The sequence below is a fragment of the Anser brachyrhynchus genome (assembly GCF_964034855.1).
Source record: "Anser brachyrhynchus genome assembly, chromosome: 6".
NCBI classification, from domain to species: Eukaryota; Metazoa; Chordata; class Aves; order Anseriformes; family Anatidae; genus Anser; species Anser brachyrhynchus.
This window is the reverse complement of record NC_137700.1, coordinates 24,726,953-24,742,577: the sequence shown is the minus strand read 5'-3', so window position 1 is coordinate 24,742,577 and position 15,625 is coordinate 24,726,953. Positions and strand designations below refer to the sequence as shown.

The 15,625-nt window shown below is 41.5% G+C and overlaps 1 long non-coding RNA gene across 1 annotated transcript in view; it reads right to left on the bottom strand.

The window, feature by feature from the left end:
* Positions 1-15,504, bottom strand: part of LOC308197007 — a 318,880-nt gene extending 303,376 nt beyond the window's left edge. The window contains exons 1-3 of the long non-coding RNA XR_013952526.1: positions 15,188-15,504; positions 12,106-12,203; positions 11,669-11,722 (exon numbers count right to left, since the gene is read on the bottom strand). This is a non-coding gene — a long non-coding RNA (uncharacterized lncRNA). The remainder of the gene's footprint in view (positions 1-11,668; positions 11,723-12,105; positions 12,204-15,187) is intronic.
* Positions 15,505-15,625: the final 121 nt, after the last annotated feature.

Genomic DNA, 15,625 nt, shown 5'->3' with positions numbered 1-15,625 from the left:
AATTGATAAGGCTAAAGATGAAACGGAGCTTCATTGGCAGAAGAGAGGCCAGGAAATGCCACTACAAATTAGCCCCAGGCCTCATTTCTTTTCCCTTCATTATCCAAACCCCTTCAGGAGAAGAATGGAGGAGGTTATGACCCTCTCCCAACACACACATACACAGATATTGAGTGAGTCTCTCTCAATGAACATAGACGTGGGTATATCTGTGTGTGTCTAAGGGTCTGTGTGTGTGGTATATTTGTGTCTGTGCGCATCTGTATTAATGTATTAGGTAAAAAAATCTGTATTTGTATCAATAGATATCTAGAACTGCGAAATGGCACGTTCTCCTACGATCCCTGCAGCTAAGCCATGTCATTTCTCTCACGTTAGTGAGCTTTCACTGGAAGTAAACGCCATTGAAAGCAAAGGCGTTGCATCATTCAGTAGAAGTTCCAGCACCTGAACATGTTGTATGTGCCCACAGTAACTTATATGTGATTTAGAGTTAGAGGGAATAAGCCGGTTTACCTGCATGGGATTGTGCAGGAGCATTTATCTGCAACCATGCACATATACACCCAGATTTTATGCATACACACTAGCATCTAAGTGACCAAACGTGCATGCCCACTAATGCTGGTCTTGGAAGCGTGCGAGCATGAGTGTGTATGTGCATGCAAGTTTCCACATATACATTTTCTGGCAGACTTATCCTTGTACCTGCTTCTGAAGGTCTATATACAAGGCATTCCTTGGGGGTATCTACACTCTTACACGTATATTTTTTCCTTCAGTGTGCATATCCTCCACAGGTGCTTCTGCATTCTACTGATTATTTGTTTGCTTGTCTGTGTCCCAGCTATGTCTCAGCTGAAAGAGGTCCTGATGCGCAGAAGTCTGCACACCCCAAACAACCCCTGGTCCGCACATACGTGTAGCTTTGTGCATCTTCAAATATATGTGCATCTGAATACACATACCTGTATTTATCAACCTCTTTCTGTAAGTTCTATAACTTCTGTAAGTTTATGTGAACTATTCTGCATAACACTGAGTTTTGCTGCCTATCCCAGTGTGTATCATCCTCATGTGTATCAAAAATATATATATATGTATTGCTGTTGACTAGTTATTGTACCTGAAAATTAATGAGTACAGGTAAATACAACAGTGAACACTGAGAAGTATTTGTCACAAACACACAGATCCCACTTTACAGGCATGAGAACTAGCTAAGGAGAACATAAGGCGAGATCTATTTTAACTAGCTATTCATATCCTGCAAATTTAGGGACAGGAAGATGATTTGCTGCAGAGATTAAAGAATAACATTTCTCCAAGCCTAATGACATGTGTTGTTAGTAAGAAAGGTAGGTTCTCTTCAAAGAGACTGTTAGCCATAGGCTACTAACAGGAGAGACAACTTCGCCTAGGGGTAAACAAGAAAACAACCTCCTTCTGCGTTTGGAAACAAAAAGAGAGGAAAAAAGCCAGGGAGGGATGTGTAAATGGAGCTTTGTGCAGTGGTGCTCTGTTATGTGAGCTGTATGTGACAATAGCCCTGAAACCCTATGCGAGCAAACTCATAAAAGAGGTCACTGTCTCTTTAATTAAAGCTCCCTGGTTTGAGGTTAAAAACAAACCCAGTGTTTTATGACCAGGTGTGCGTGTGAAAGAGATGGGAACCCGATCCTCAGCCCAGTGACACAGCAGCAGAGAGGAGATAAGGGAGGAAAGCTTTTTATTAAGGTGTCGCTTGACTGCTGCAACAGGGCAGCACCAGCAAGGCGAGTGCTGGAGAGGCGGGATGCACAAGCCCCTGGGACCAAGCCTGCCAACCGCCAGCAGAAGCAGAGAGGGAACAGGAGGAGCACCAAGGAGGTACAGGGAAGGTAATGACTTCCACCAGTGTCCAAGACCTACAGAGGCAATGAGGACAGTGATGGTGTGGCATCTCAGCTGGCGAATAACAGGGGAGCAAGGGCAAGCATAGTTCCCTGCCTGGGCTTGAGAGGGTCAACCCTTAGCGAAGCCTGCACCTTGAGATCTATAAAGGTCTGCAGGCAAGAGCCTCCTGTAATTCCTGGAGACAACTGGGACTAAGTCTATGCTAGCATCTAATAAAATGCCAAGCCAAGCAGCAGAGAGGTTGCACCCCCTCCCTGAGCCTTCCCTTTCAGTGATACACACAATGCTCAGGACACTCATGCCCACAGCACCATCACTGACAGCAAATCACACTCAGGAGCTGGGGCCTCCACTTGCAGTGTAATGGACTCTTCAGGTCTCACTTCTAAGGAACTGGTCACTGTAACTGAACTCTGTGGAAGCGCTTATATCCAATGGGTCCATTTGGTTGAGGGCCCCTTCTTCACAGACCTTCCAGCTGTCAGTCCTGTCCCCAAAGCCTGCCAATAGGGAAGTCATTGATTAGCTCTTTTATACTGGCTCTGAAGGCTACAGACATCTGACTTGAAACAGGAGACAACACAGAACCAAGACCCAGACTGCAGGCCACATTCTCTCCTCTCCTATGTAGCAAACACATCACAAGCCCTATATACCACTGTCTCTTGGCACTTGAAACCAAGTGTTCTGAATTCCATCTTCAGCATTGCCATGTGTATCCCTAAAGTCAAAGTGACAGAGCGATGAGATCCTTTGGTACTGTAATTACCAAAAGAAAGCTGAAACGTAACATGGAACAAAAAACTTTCTGATCCTTCTGTCTCATTACAAAGCTACAGAACAGCAACAACACGTGTTCCTGAAGTGCTGTATTACAGACAAATCGAAGGCAAACCTGGTATTTTCTATTTACAAATGTATGCAATTTTCTCTAAAAATGTTTTAATTTGTATTTTAAGAAAATGTGTATAAAGTTTTATTAGATACAACTGAAAGACAGTAGGTCAGCACATCATTTACTGTATTCAGTAAAAATATCAGAGATACAGATGAGAAAAGCAAAATGGAAAACACAGAAGAACAAAACTATAATCACAGAGCAATATTTTGCTCACATTTATCAGTCTTCTACCACGGATTTCAAATATTTTTCCAGAGGAGATTAAATATCCTATATCCATGTCATGGGTAGGGAAATGAAGGCACCGAGAAGTGTGATTGCCACAACTAGTGATACCACGAAGAACAGAACCGAAGTCTCAGCCCTGTTCAACAAAAGAATGAAGGATCACTGTACCAAGCTTCCAGCAGCATTTCCTGCAAATTTTCAGCCTAGAAAGATTCCTTTTTTTTAAAGCATACATTTCTAGAATTGGTCCTAAATAACTGGTTGAAATTCTACAGTATCATCCAAAGCCAGCAGTCCTTCTGGGCTTGAAAACCATGAAAATCGCAGAATAAATTCATTTGTAGTGTAAATCCACTGGAATCAATTTAATTCTGCCAGGAATGGTTTTAAACCAGTTATGGTAATCTATCTGCTAACAGAAGGCAAAGAAAACCCTGAACTACAATTCAGTCATCGCAGTTCTCTTGTAATGCAAACAACGCTCCCAATACAATGCTCCCACAGTCAACAGCAGGCGTAAAAATAGGATACGCAGCCATAAGTCTGACTTCTCATTTCTGAAGTGGGGCAAATTCATAGCTGGTGTACCTCTCTCACCTTCAGTAAAGTTAGACTATGACTAATTTACTCCCTTCCCTTTGACAATTTACTGCCCTTATTGGATAGTTCATATGTAACGGTAAAGCTGATTAAGAACTTAAAATACAGATCTGTGTTGACTGCACATCTTTTAAAATTATTTATGTTCATCCTAGAATAATTAATTTTCTGGAAGTCCAAATAATTCAACCTGATATTCTGAATATGAGATATTCAGATCTTTAAGCTGTTCTGCATTGCTTTCTTGAAATTTATTTAGTTTTTTTTTATTACACTAAAATCAAGCATTTCAATCCAAAGAAAAAAATGTTCATTCAAAACTAAAAGAATTTCCCCTCATTTTGCTCCATATCCTCACTTCTTTGGTGCTGCAAACTAACAAATCAGTTAATGGAAATATCCTGTTATAACCTTCAATAACCCATCTGGCTTTGCTCGGGCTGAATTCTCTAAGCTTCACTCCCTGCTACCCCACTTCCCCTGACACCGATGCACAAGTGGAACCCGTGTACTGCTGAGCACCAGTTAACAGGGATAGCCCCTTCCCTTTACTTTACACTTGTGTAAATAGTCGCATGAAGTGTGGGACTTGGGACATATGTTTGTAGTCCCCTGCTGAGCAGAAGCATTACCAGCATCTGCTTTGTAACTAATGCTGGGTCTCCTACAACAAGACTTTAGTGGTGAGGGTGTGCTATTTCTTGGTTGGGTTTGTTCTTGTTGTTTTGCACATCTCCCAGGTTTGCTTCTTGCCCCTTCCACATTCCCTCCCATGTCTGAAGAAAATACTGTCAGCACAGTTTTCCGACTTACACAATTCTCTGTGCTTTTCTTGGTTTAGAAAAAGAAAGTGAAGCTTGGTGGCACAGTTACGAGCAGACTGTCAGCTGGACCCTGCTGAACCCAGCACAGCTGTGATGATTCACACCAACAGATTATCAAACTGCTTGAAAAGCTAGGTACTGGTCTTCAGGTTTTTTCCTCTACCTTACTGAAGTGATTAAAGTAGTAACGTGGACTGCAAAAGGCCTAGCAGCAAAAGATGCAGCTTAACCGTACCTGCTCTGCCAGGGTAACTATAGCTACTTGGATTTTTTTGGTATGTTTTTTAAGCTGAAAATGTAGATTCAGCATAACTCCCCCCCCTCCCGAGAGCAATTATTTTTGACAAACTACACTAATTAAAAAATTGAAGAAAAATATTTTTAAAATTTGTATGAAATATTCCAGCTTTCATATTCAAAATTATTCCCAAACTTTTAAAAAAGGCTTCATTTTCATTTGACACTTTAAGAACCCCAATATCATTACTGTCTTTGTGCCTCAGTTCTTCACCTGCAGAAGTGGAATAACAACACTGCCCTAACCTACCAAAGCCCTAAAAACAGGGAAAGTCTCTTGAGATATTTAGATATTATAAGCTTGGAGGCACCTAACCACTACGAAGTTGCCCTCAAAGTTACAGCTCACCCAATCTTTATAATTTAAGGATTTTTAAAACAATGTACAAATTCATTCCTTAAACCCTAGGGACCTGATGCTGTAACAAACTAAAAATAAACTGAATCCCAGAGACTAAAACTTTGAAAGCATCTTGACTAACGTAGCCACACAGCCTTAACTTTTTTTGTTCCCTCTAGCACGGGCTTGAAATTGAGAGGTCTTGCTTAGGTATTCTTTACTTAAGGCTCCAAAAAGGAAATATCCTTGGGATTAAAGATGTCCATACAAGACTGTGCAATCCAAATTCAATTCCAAACTCAGCTACAGTTCTCTAACAGTAAACAACCCGGTCGCTTTAGTTCCTCCATTCCCCTTACTTATCTCAGGTTTTCTATCTGCCCCATTGTCAAGTCTTACGAAGGATTGTTTCTCAAATCCAGCACTGTGTTTGTTTTGGTCTAGATGCTTCCATGGAGTAACAAAAACATTTAGAAAAATATACACACACAAATTCCTTATCCAGAAAGAGCTATAAAACTGGTGTAGTCCAGTGGAGGAAAAAATATGGCAAGAGAAAGCAGAAACTATAGTAAAGCATAAGATGAAAAATGAGGAAGAGAATAAAGAGCAGGCTGAACACGAGTCTCATATGAGCAAAAAAGCTTAGGCATCCTACCAAATACCCCTCATTAACAGAGCTCTCAGATAACTCTAGTTTGAGAATGACTTTCACACTGATTCCCCCTCTCTCTACCCCAACCTTGTTCGTGCCTATGCACTGTGGGGTTAAGATGATTCAGATTTTTTTCTTCTAATAGTACTTTCATAGAGTTCACTAAACAATTTGTGAAAATGCCAGGACAAAGCAGCAGTGAAATAACCTTCTAAGGAAAGAGGGTGAGAATGAAAAAGTATTAGAGAAGGCCCTTGCAGATAAAAGGTGACGTCCCTCTATGTATTTGTTTTGATTCTATTTTTTCCTAAAAAGTTCTCCTTTTTACTGTTTTTTCCCTACAAAGCAATGTAATAGTCCCTCTCAGACTCTTCTTCTGAAAGCCTGACACACCATCTTTCTTCCATAAACCCTTTACCCTAGAAACAGGATTACAGAAATTCCCCTCAACACTTTTTCTAACAAAGTAAAACAGAGTTGAAGTAAAAGCAGGTGCAGCAGTAGGAAATGAGAGGCACCCACCTGCTCAGCGCTACAGCTAGTGCACAGCACAGATACCCCGAAACTCTTCAGAGCTAGATACCAGCCTGGAAAAGCCACTGCAGAGCTGCTTCCTTGCAAGGGAAAGACAGGCTGATCTTTTTACATCTCTCATTCTCCACTCCTTGTCTCATCCCTTTTTCCTCTGTTCTTTAAATTATTGGATTTCACCAACTATTTGAAACAAAGTGAGGCACCCACAAAGTTAAAGGACGCGTTGCCTGAGATTTCAAGAGAGGTTTTCACTCCCAGTGTCTACCACTGGCTTTTGACAGTACAGAAGAGCAGAGCTCTTACTCACTGTACCACAACTCCTAACAAGCCAGCTCTCTCCATAACCCTGTCCCTACTATTTTCTTCTTCCTCCATTCCTAGCTCTTTCACCGCTGCTATTCTCCTCCCAGCTTTTGCTCATTCCTCCCCATGTCCTTCCCCCACTTCTGTTTCCCCTCTCCCCCATTTCCATTCCAAAGTTCTCAGTTAAAAGCATTGCCTGAAGCAAGATCACATCTCCAATAAGAGAGGCAACTTCATTACAGTTTAACATAAAAAGATCAGCTGATATTGATCCATAATTTGGACAAGTGCCATGTTATTGACAGGAAGACAAAATAAGTTAGAATGGCCATGTTTCAAAAATTCTGTATGTACACTCAATCACTGGAACAGAAATTGCAGCTGGGTATATAATAACACAGCCGTGTTCTCTATTTCCACTGTAGATCAATGCTAATATGAGGAGGGCCACAGAAGATGGATGTTGCCGACAGAAAACCTTGAAATTCCAGGTTAGGACTTGGGTGGCTTCATGGATAAAAGATTGTGTGTGCAATGGCAGGGTAATTTACATACGAAAGACCAAGCTCCTTCCTTAATACCCAAGAATGCTCTACTTCAAAGTAGTCCATTCTGCATTTAAATTCAGGTTAGGGAAAACAGAAACTGACCCAACATCCTGTGTTAGATAACTACACAGGCTTTAGTTCACAGACCTAGAGGACCCCAGGTGGGTTAGACAACTGCAGGACAATATACATTCACATATGGATACATGGAAAAAACACATACGAGCCCTCCATACATTGCTGAACAATCACTCTGCTGGTACATAGCTTTTCCAGAAGGTAGGTGTTGGCAGGAGAGACAGAATATTTCTTTCTGGTGCTTTTTACTAGAATCATTTTGCCAGGCTACTGAAGTGCTGCAGAATTTCTAGCCCATGCTGCCTGTTTCACTAGTAAGGTTTATGGCCCCCACATAACAAACGTTTAAACTGGTCAGCAGGGAGCAAATACAAAAACTTCAGCACCAAAAAGACAATCCTCTACCATTTGAGCTAAATCAGAAATTCCTTTTGCAAGTAACTGTAAAAGGTATTTATTCTTTATACAGAGAACAAAACAGTCAGACAAGGCATTATACTTGCACTTTGCCAAGAGCATTTCTTTTTGAGTACTTAGTTCTGTTAAAGTCAAATTCCCCACACAGACATCTCCTGTAACAAGGCTGGATCCAGTCTTGGACCTCAAGGCTGGACCCAGCACAGATGGGAGGGCTGAGCAGGACCACTGACCAGCAATGCAGTGCTAGTGCCCCCAGAAGTCAGCACCCCAAAACATTCAGCTCTGAGATATGTGCCTCTACCCTTCCTTAAAATATTCCTCTACCTAGTAGCAGCAAAGATCTTATTTTCTCTGTAAGCATGCTATTTGAGACCAGCATAACTCACTCAGCAATGCACTGCACACTTTTCCTAGTGTAGGAATACCAAGTAATTGAAAGAGAAATAATACGCATCAATGAGTAGGATTTTTACTGAGATTTATCCCTTCCTGTTTCCTCCTGATCAGCATGTACTCCTCTTCAAGGCTGAGGACTACAAGCTACACAGTTAACTCAAAACTCTGACGTTGCATTGGTAAATCCTTCTATATAAAAGCATATATATATACATATACGCACACGCATACAAAGCATTGGGCGTCTAGGCGGAAACATCATGAGCTCAGCAGTTCTGAAGGTGAAGGGCCTACTCAGACTTACCTCCCAGTTAATTACAAGAAAGTCTTTGCCTGCTGTCACTACCCCTAATTCGGGAAGCTTCTTCAGTACTTGTAAGCAACACATTCATGCTGCTAACCTTATGTTGTATGAACAGAGAATATTGTTTTAAAAGATGTATAGTATGGGGCATTCACAGGAAGTATTCACTTTCAAACTGTTCAGTAAAACAAACTCAATTCCCAGAAAAAATGCTGTCCCATCAAAACTTCAGTTCACATTTCAGTCTTGATCTGAATCCAAACTCCACAACTAGCCGTTATCTTGACAGCAAGCCAAACCTTTGTTCAGATACTCCTGCATTTTGTGAGCCACACAAGTCTCACGCTGAGGTTTGTGACTCATGCCCATTAGCTAAGTCAGATTATAGACAGTTTTGATGTCTGGTTCCCAGCACAATACTGCAATGTTCAGGACACATAGGGATTGGTGTAGGAGGAGGTTAGCCATGTTTCTACTGATCACATACTTTTACAGACCTGCCTGCAGAGGGACCGTACCAGTAGAAACAGCATAAGAGCCACAGCTCTTCAGACCATACTTAAGCTCTCACAAAATTCCTCTGAGGGCACTATAAATGCCCTTTCACCTTGATCTTCCTCCTTCCTTCTGAGCCCATCTGGCTAACAGGTGAAAGCGAGGACACCTGTGCACAAAGCCATAAAAGCTGGGAAATTATTGGTTAACTCTGGAAGTTTAATTCCCATCTGAAGCACCTGCTGCGGGCCCTGACTCCCATGGGGGCTGAACCCCCAGCCGGTGGCCCCTCATTCACCTTCTCACTGTTTGGGTTGTTAGCCTCACTGGCGGGGTATGCAAGGAGCACGGCCTGTCTCCCTCCCCTCCCGCACGGGGCTTTCTGGGACCTAGTGTCCTGGCCTTCTCCACCCGGATGGCTCTTGCAGCAGGCTTGCAAAGCTCCTACTGTGGCCTCAGAGTGGCATCTAGTGCTCAGCTGCTGCACTGCTCTTCAACAGCCCTCAGCTGTCCTCAGCTCTAGCAGTTCTCACGCAAATTGCCCACCTGCTGCCCAATAACCAGGGTCGAGGACTGCTTCGGACAGCAAGCAAAATAACTGGGCTACCTCAAGAAGTTAGTGCGCTTTCCTCAGCAACTGCAGGATTAACTGATTGCACGGGGAGTAGTTAGGAGTACAGTAAAATTTTAAAGGGAGTAAACTCATCCTTCTGGTTCACCAGGGTGTGCTGTATGAAGAGGATAATTCCTACACAGTCCACATTAGAAGATGGCAACTTCTGTGTAACAACATTCATCCTCCACCGTACACCTGTTGTAGTGTTTTTACTAATACACACCTACCGGAACCAGAAAAAAATGGCTAAGTATTTCTTCAATGGTTATATCTGTTCTCAGATACTGCAGCTTTTCTCACTGCTGCTTAGGGTGACTTTGTCTCCTAAAACTACTTTTTCAAACTCGTTTTTCAAGTGTCAATCAAATCTAAAATGCAGAACCCTCCAAGAGCAGGGCGTCAAAAGAAGACAAGGAACCAGATGCACCTTGTGCCCTTTCCCTACGTGCTGGCAATATTTCGGCCAAAAATACCAGCCATCGAAACCAAAAGACACAAACTGCCTGGAACTCTTGAGGGAACTCCTGAAGGCAGCACCCTTTTTTTTCTATTTTTTTTTTTTACTCAAGTATAATTTTATAGTGTATAATTTAATCAGAATGCTCTGCAGGCAGGTACATTATCCCAGCTGAGCGTGTTTTCTCTTTTCAGCCTGCCTGAGACGAAACGGTTGGATAAGTAAAAGAAAAGCTACATAATTATACAGGAAGTCTGAAGCTTTTGAATTCACTTTTCAGTAGCAGACCTCAAAATGTTTTAACAAAATGTAAAGTGTTGCTAGCCTCACCTTGTCCATCTATAAAATGAAGATAATGCTCGAAGACAGAGGAAGGTGAGGATCAGAACCTAAGGGTCCTAAGCTCTTTCCAGTACAGAAATAGATTTTTTTTCCCATGACATCTGAACAAAAGAAGTTAGAGAAAGACGGAGTGCTTAAATCATATTCTGATCCTCTCTGTATTTTAGTTCTGCCAACAGCAAAGATCAGGCATTTATTATGCAGATTCAGAGACACATTCAAATACAGCTAGATAAGTATTAAAATTTTCCAGTTCTTAAAATTCCTCTAAATTAGGGAAAGCTTTCATATTTTGGTTCTGGCTGAGTTAGCTGCTACAAAAAAGTAGAATACAAAAATTACTTTCACATATAAAAGCAGCAGCAGAACAGGTCCTGTCAATATTTTATATAAAATACACATGGCAAACCAACAAGCTTTCAATAAATGATATTTAAACCAGTTTGTCCCTGGCCTGGCAAAGTGTCCACTATCTACCTTGGCACATGGCTGAGAAGAAACATCCTAGAGACAGAAAGTCCTGCGTGGCAGTAGGGCCTGCATTCACCGGTAAAATTCAAGGAGTCACAGCAGTCTCGATGCTGCAAAGTCAGTTGCTTCAGAACAACACAACAGTAACAGTGTTGTCCCAGACAACAACATTACCAAGAAAGCCCTGTATTACAGAGCATTACATTACAATTTTCTTGCCAAAAAGAAAACCTGCACGGCGAGAGTCATATGCAATGACTAAGAATCAGCCCATTACTGAACTCTGACTAGCTACACCTACGAGAAACTCAAAAAAGCTGCCTGATGTAGAGCACACACCACTTACAGCATCAGCACACAGGTCACCACATCCAAATATTTAGCAGTCTAAAAGATCTTCCAAACTGTGGAATCATCTGACATTTTCACCTGAGCATTTCTTGTTTGACTTTTGCTCTAGCCACCAACAACTTTAGAACTACTTTTTTCACTGGTTTAAGTACATCAGTATCCAATATAACAGCACCAAGGGCCTTCTGCAGAACAAATGCCTCCATCTCTTCAGGGCTTTTCAGTATCATCTTCTTACTGCTCCTTTAAAGCTGACCAAATCAATGGAGCAGCAAAAGGCACACACCCCAGTCCCTTTATAGACCAGCTTTGCTGAACGTGTTACAACCAGAGACTGAAAAAAGACTTTGTCCCCCAGTTGCTTTGTTTTTTCACATCCTCAGAAATGCTCCTAAGGAACAAACTTGTTAGCGCAGGATGAGTCAGGGAACCTAAATTCCTAATTCTGCTTTCCAGATCTGTCACAGACACATACTGAAATTTTTGGAAATACATGTCATCTTTCTGTGTTCCAGCCTACTGTATATAAAATAAGACACAAATGTAAAGCACAATGAGCTCCCCGACAGAAAGATGACAGACGGATTATTCATTTACTTATTATTCACTTACTTTTCTATTTATTTTTAGATAAATCACCCGATTCTGTCATAAAAGTTTTTGTACCTGTGAATGAAACAGATTAATTTGTCACAAACTCAGAATCGTCTGTTATTTGACTACAAGATCACTGTAATTGTGATAAATGTACATGTAGCAGTAAGCAAGAGAAGGCAAACAGGGACAAAAATAAAAATAAAAATAAAGGAAATATTCGCATAGAACTTCTTATTACCAAGGAAGAGTAAAGACAAAAAGTCTTGATTAAATCAGATTGTAGCCTTGAGATGGAGGTTAATTCACCTGTGAGACTCTGAAATTGTGACATGAGATTTCTCAAGAGTGACAGAAATAATCACCTTTTGGATTTCAAATTAAGCACATTTATAATCAGCTGAGAAATAAGGATGAGAAAATGGCAACAGCATTTTCAAAGTTCATTTACTTACACTTTCAGCTACCTGTCTTCTGCAGGACATCCACCAGAGGGCTCCAGGACCCCATTCTTGCTCATTATCGTGGAAAAAAAAGCAATTCTGCGAAGTGCCTGCAAAATTGGAATTGGAGAGTTGGAGTCTCCTTTGGTTGCAGCAGAAATTGGGGCAAGGTGTGCGTTTTCAAAGGGGTGGGCATAAGTTTTCCACACTTCAGATAGTTTAAATTTCTGTAACGCTGTAAGAATGAACACTGTTTGCTGAATACATTAAAAAAAAAAAAGACTTTTTGTTGTCAAAATACACTCATTCTACATATAGGGGCCCCTGTAGAAGACTGAAGATAGATCACAATTAAAATGCATTTTGTTTTAGTAAGAATAAAAGCAGTGGACAAAACATAAAGCTATGCACCGATATTGTAGGCCTACCAAAGGGAAGAAAAAATATTTTCAGCGGTCTCAGGGACCAAGGACACATACAAACATGTGATGGGATTAACTAAAAAAAAAAAAAAAAAAAAAAAAAAAAAGAGAGAGAGAGGGAGAGAAATAAAACCACAATATCAAAAAACACATCCCCCCCCAAGAATGAGCTCCTTTCTTCAGATTAAGCCCCATCAGTGGTGCGTTTCAAACCTACAGTACACAAAAAATGCAGAATACCCACTGCAGGGGACATGTCAGTATTAAGCAGGGGCAAAACCAGGTGGATAGAATACATTTATGTTCTCTAGTTTCAAGTCAAATATCAAAGAGAGTCATGTGTTACAGTTAAAATTATTCACATGTATATACCACCCACCCACACATTAAAATACCACAGAACCAACCGATTTCAAGTACGTTATACAACAAGGAGTTAATAATAAGCTGGAGAAGGAATAGTTTTCCTCTGGCCTGATTCAACGCACGTGCATTATTCATCGCATTTGTGAAAGAATATGAATCCCATCAAATAATTAGGCGGTATGTTAACCTGCCTGGTTTGCAGTAGCCTGTGACTGACGAGCAGAAGGGCTCTTTGAGAACAATATCCTGCACTGCTGCTCCCTTCCGCCTGGACCCTCTACAAAGGCTGTGTTTTGTGTGTTTGTATAGGGAATCCCTGTGGAGTCTTTATTGAGTTCTAGGTCAAAAAATCTCTGAATTTAGCTTTAAATTAGGGAGCTATTAGAAGCTAAATTTGTTCCAGTGTCCGCAGTACCACTACTACAATTCCAAACAAGACAAGAAAACTACAAAGCAGAGTGACCCAAAGCAAATGAATCCTTAAATTCTGCTGATGAATAGGGTGCCACAGATCACCTGTGAAAAAGCTGTTAGAACCTCCTATGCCACCGTAACCATAAATTAGTTCAGGAAGTCCTGTTCTAATTCAGCCAAGAATTAACTCCAGGAAGTTAGGTCAGGCAAGATAACTGCAACTGTTTATCTTAGCTTTAAAGGCTGTTAATCTGTAGGGGCTTTACGTGCGCTACTTCATTGTCTTCAGAAATCCCCCTTCCACTTCAGTGTGCTGTAATGCAGTTTCCACCGCGTACCTGCCCTAGAGGCAGCTACGTTTTCGGCATGTCCTTTACACAATCAGGTCACACAAGTTAAAACTGATCCTACAAATCTGAGGTTTGTTATTTTCAAATCAATTCCCAAAATGAGATAAAAATCACAGAACATGGGAATGGCAGCGCAGTATAGTTGATGAGCTTCAGTTAATGTGTGATAAGCACAGCCAAAAGCAGAATTCAAAGACAGTGAAAATTCATACTGGTACAACATCAAGGGAGACCTGTGTCTGTATTTAAAGAGAAATAAATAATGGGAACAGATTCTGCTCCTAATGACGCTGGAGTGGGTGTGGAATAATGTCCCTCACCCAAGTGGCATTACTCTAGATTTTTCCTGGTACAGCCAAAGGCAGAACCGGGCTCATGTGTTTGGTATTTAACAACGTAATACAGAGAAGCGTGAGTCAGAGAACAACCATGCCTTGCTGCTCCGGGATTTTTATGACAGAGCAGCACCTGGGATCAGGGAATTACTCCTCTGAGACTTGGGCACCAGCAAGCACCACAAGCACATGGAAGCATGGCTCACCTCGCTGGGAGCAGGGAGGGACTGCAGGAGCAGGGTGAAGGCAGCAGAGCTCCTGTCCAGCCGCACTGCCCTGCTCTCCTTCTCGGGAGCAGCATGAGGCCTCCTGAACATACACAGAGCGGTCTTCTAAGCCCTCCGAACTCAAGGCTGAGAGGCAGCCTGGCAGCTGTGGGACGGAGCAGGGGACTCTCTGGAAGCCAACGGTGGCGAGGGGTGCTGGACGTGGCTACCAACTCCTCCAGGGTCAGGAGCTTGGGGAATATGCCCCCTGCGGTGCTGCCACACGACAGGAACCACAGCTAAGAAGCACCCCAGGAGCCAGGAGGGCTCTAACACCTCAAAACGCCTTGTTTTCTCTTCAAAATATCTTGTTTTCACCTCAAAATGCCTTCTTTTCACCCCAAAATATCTCGTTTTCACCCCAAAATATCTCGTTTTCACCTCAAAATATCTCGTTTTCACCTCAAAATGTCTTTTCACCGAAAATTTCTTGTTTTCACCACAAAATGCGTTGTTTTTAACCTAAAATGTCTTGTTTTCACCTCACAATGTCGCTTTCAGCTCAAAACGCCTTGTTTTCACTACAAAATGTCATTTTCACCCCAAAACGTCTTGTTTTCACTCAAAATATCTTGTTTTCACCCCAAAATGCCTTGTTTTCACCTCAGAATGCCTTTTCACCCCAAAATGTCTTGTTTTCACCTCAAAATATCTCGTTTTCACCCCAAAATGTCTTGTTTTTACCACAAAATGTCTTTTCACCGAAGATTTCTTGTTTTCACCACAAAATGCGTTGTTTTTAACCCAAAATGCCTTGTTTTCACCTCAAAATGTCTTTTCACCTCACAATGTCGCTTTCACCCCAAAATGCCTTGTTTTCACCTCAAAATATCTTGTTTTCACATCAAAACGCTTTGTTTTTACCTCAAAACTTCTTGTTTTTATCACAAAACATCTTTTCACCGAAAATTTGTTTTCACCTCAAAATGCCTTGTTCTCACCTCAAAATGTCATTTTCAGCTCAAAATGTCTTGCTTTCACCTCAAAATGTCTTGGTTTCACCTCACAATGTCGCTTTCACCCCAAAACATCGTTTTCACCTCAAAATATCTTGTTTTCACATCAAAACGCTTTGTTTTCACCTCAAAACTTCTTGTTTTTATCACAAAACATCTTTTCACCGAAAATTTCTTGTTTTCACCTCAAAATGTCTTTTCTCTCAAAATGCCTTGTTTTCACCTCAAAATGTTGTTTTCACCTCAAAATGTCTTGATTTCACCCCGAAATGTCTTGTTTTTGCTTCAAAATATCTTGTTTTCACCACAAAATGCCTTCTTTTCACTCCAAAATGTTGTTTTCACCTCAAAATGTCTTGTTTTCAACCCAAAGCTCGGCGGGCAGCAGACCCGCCCCAGCCCAATGGCCGCACCGCCGCCTTC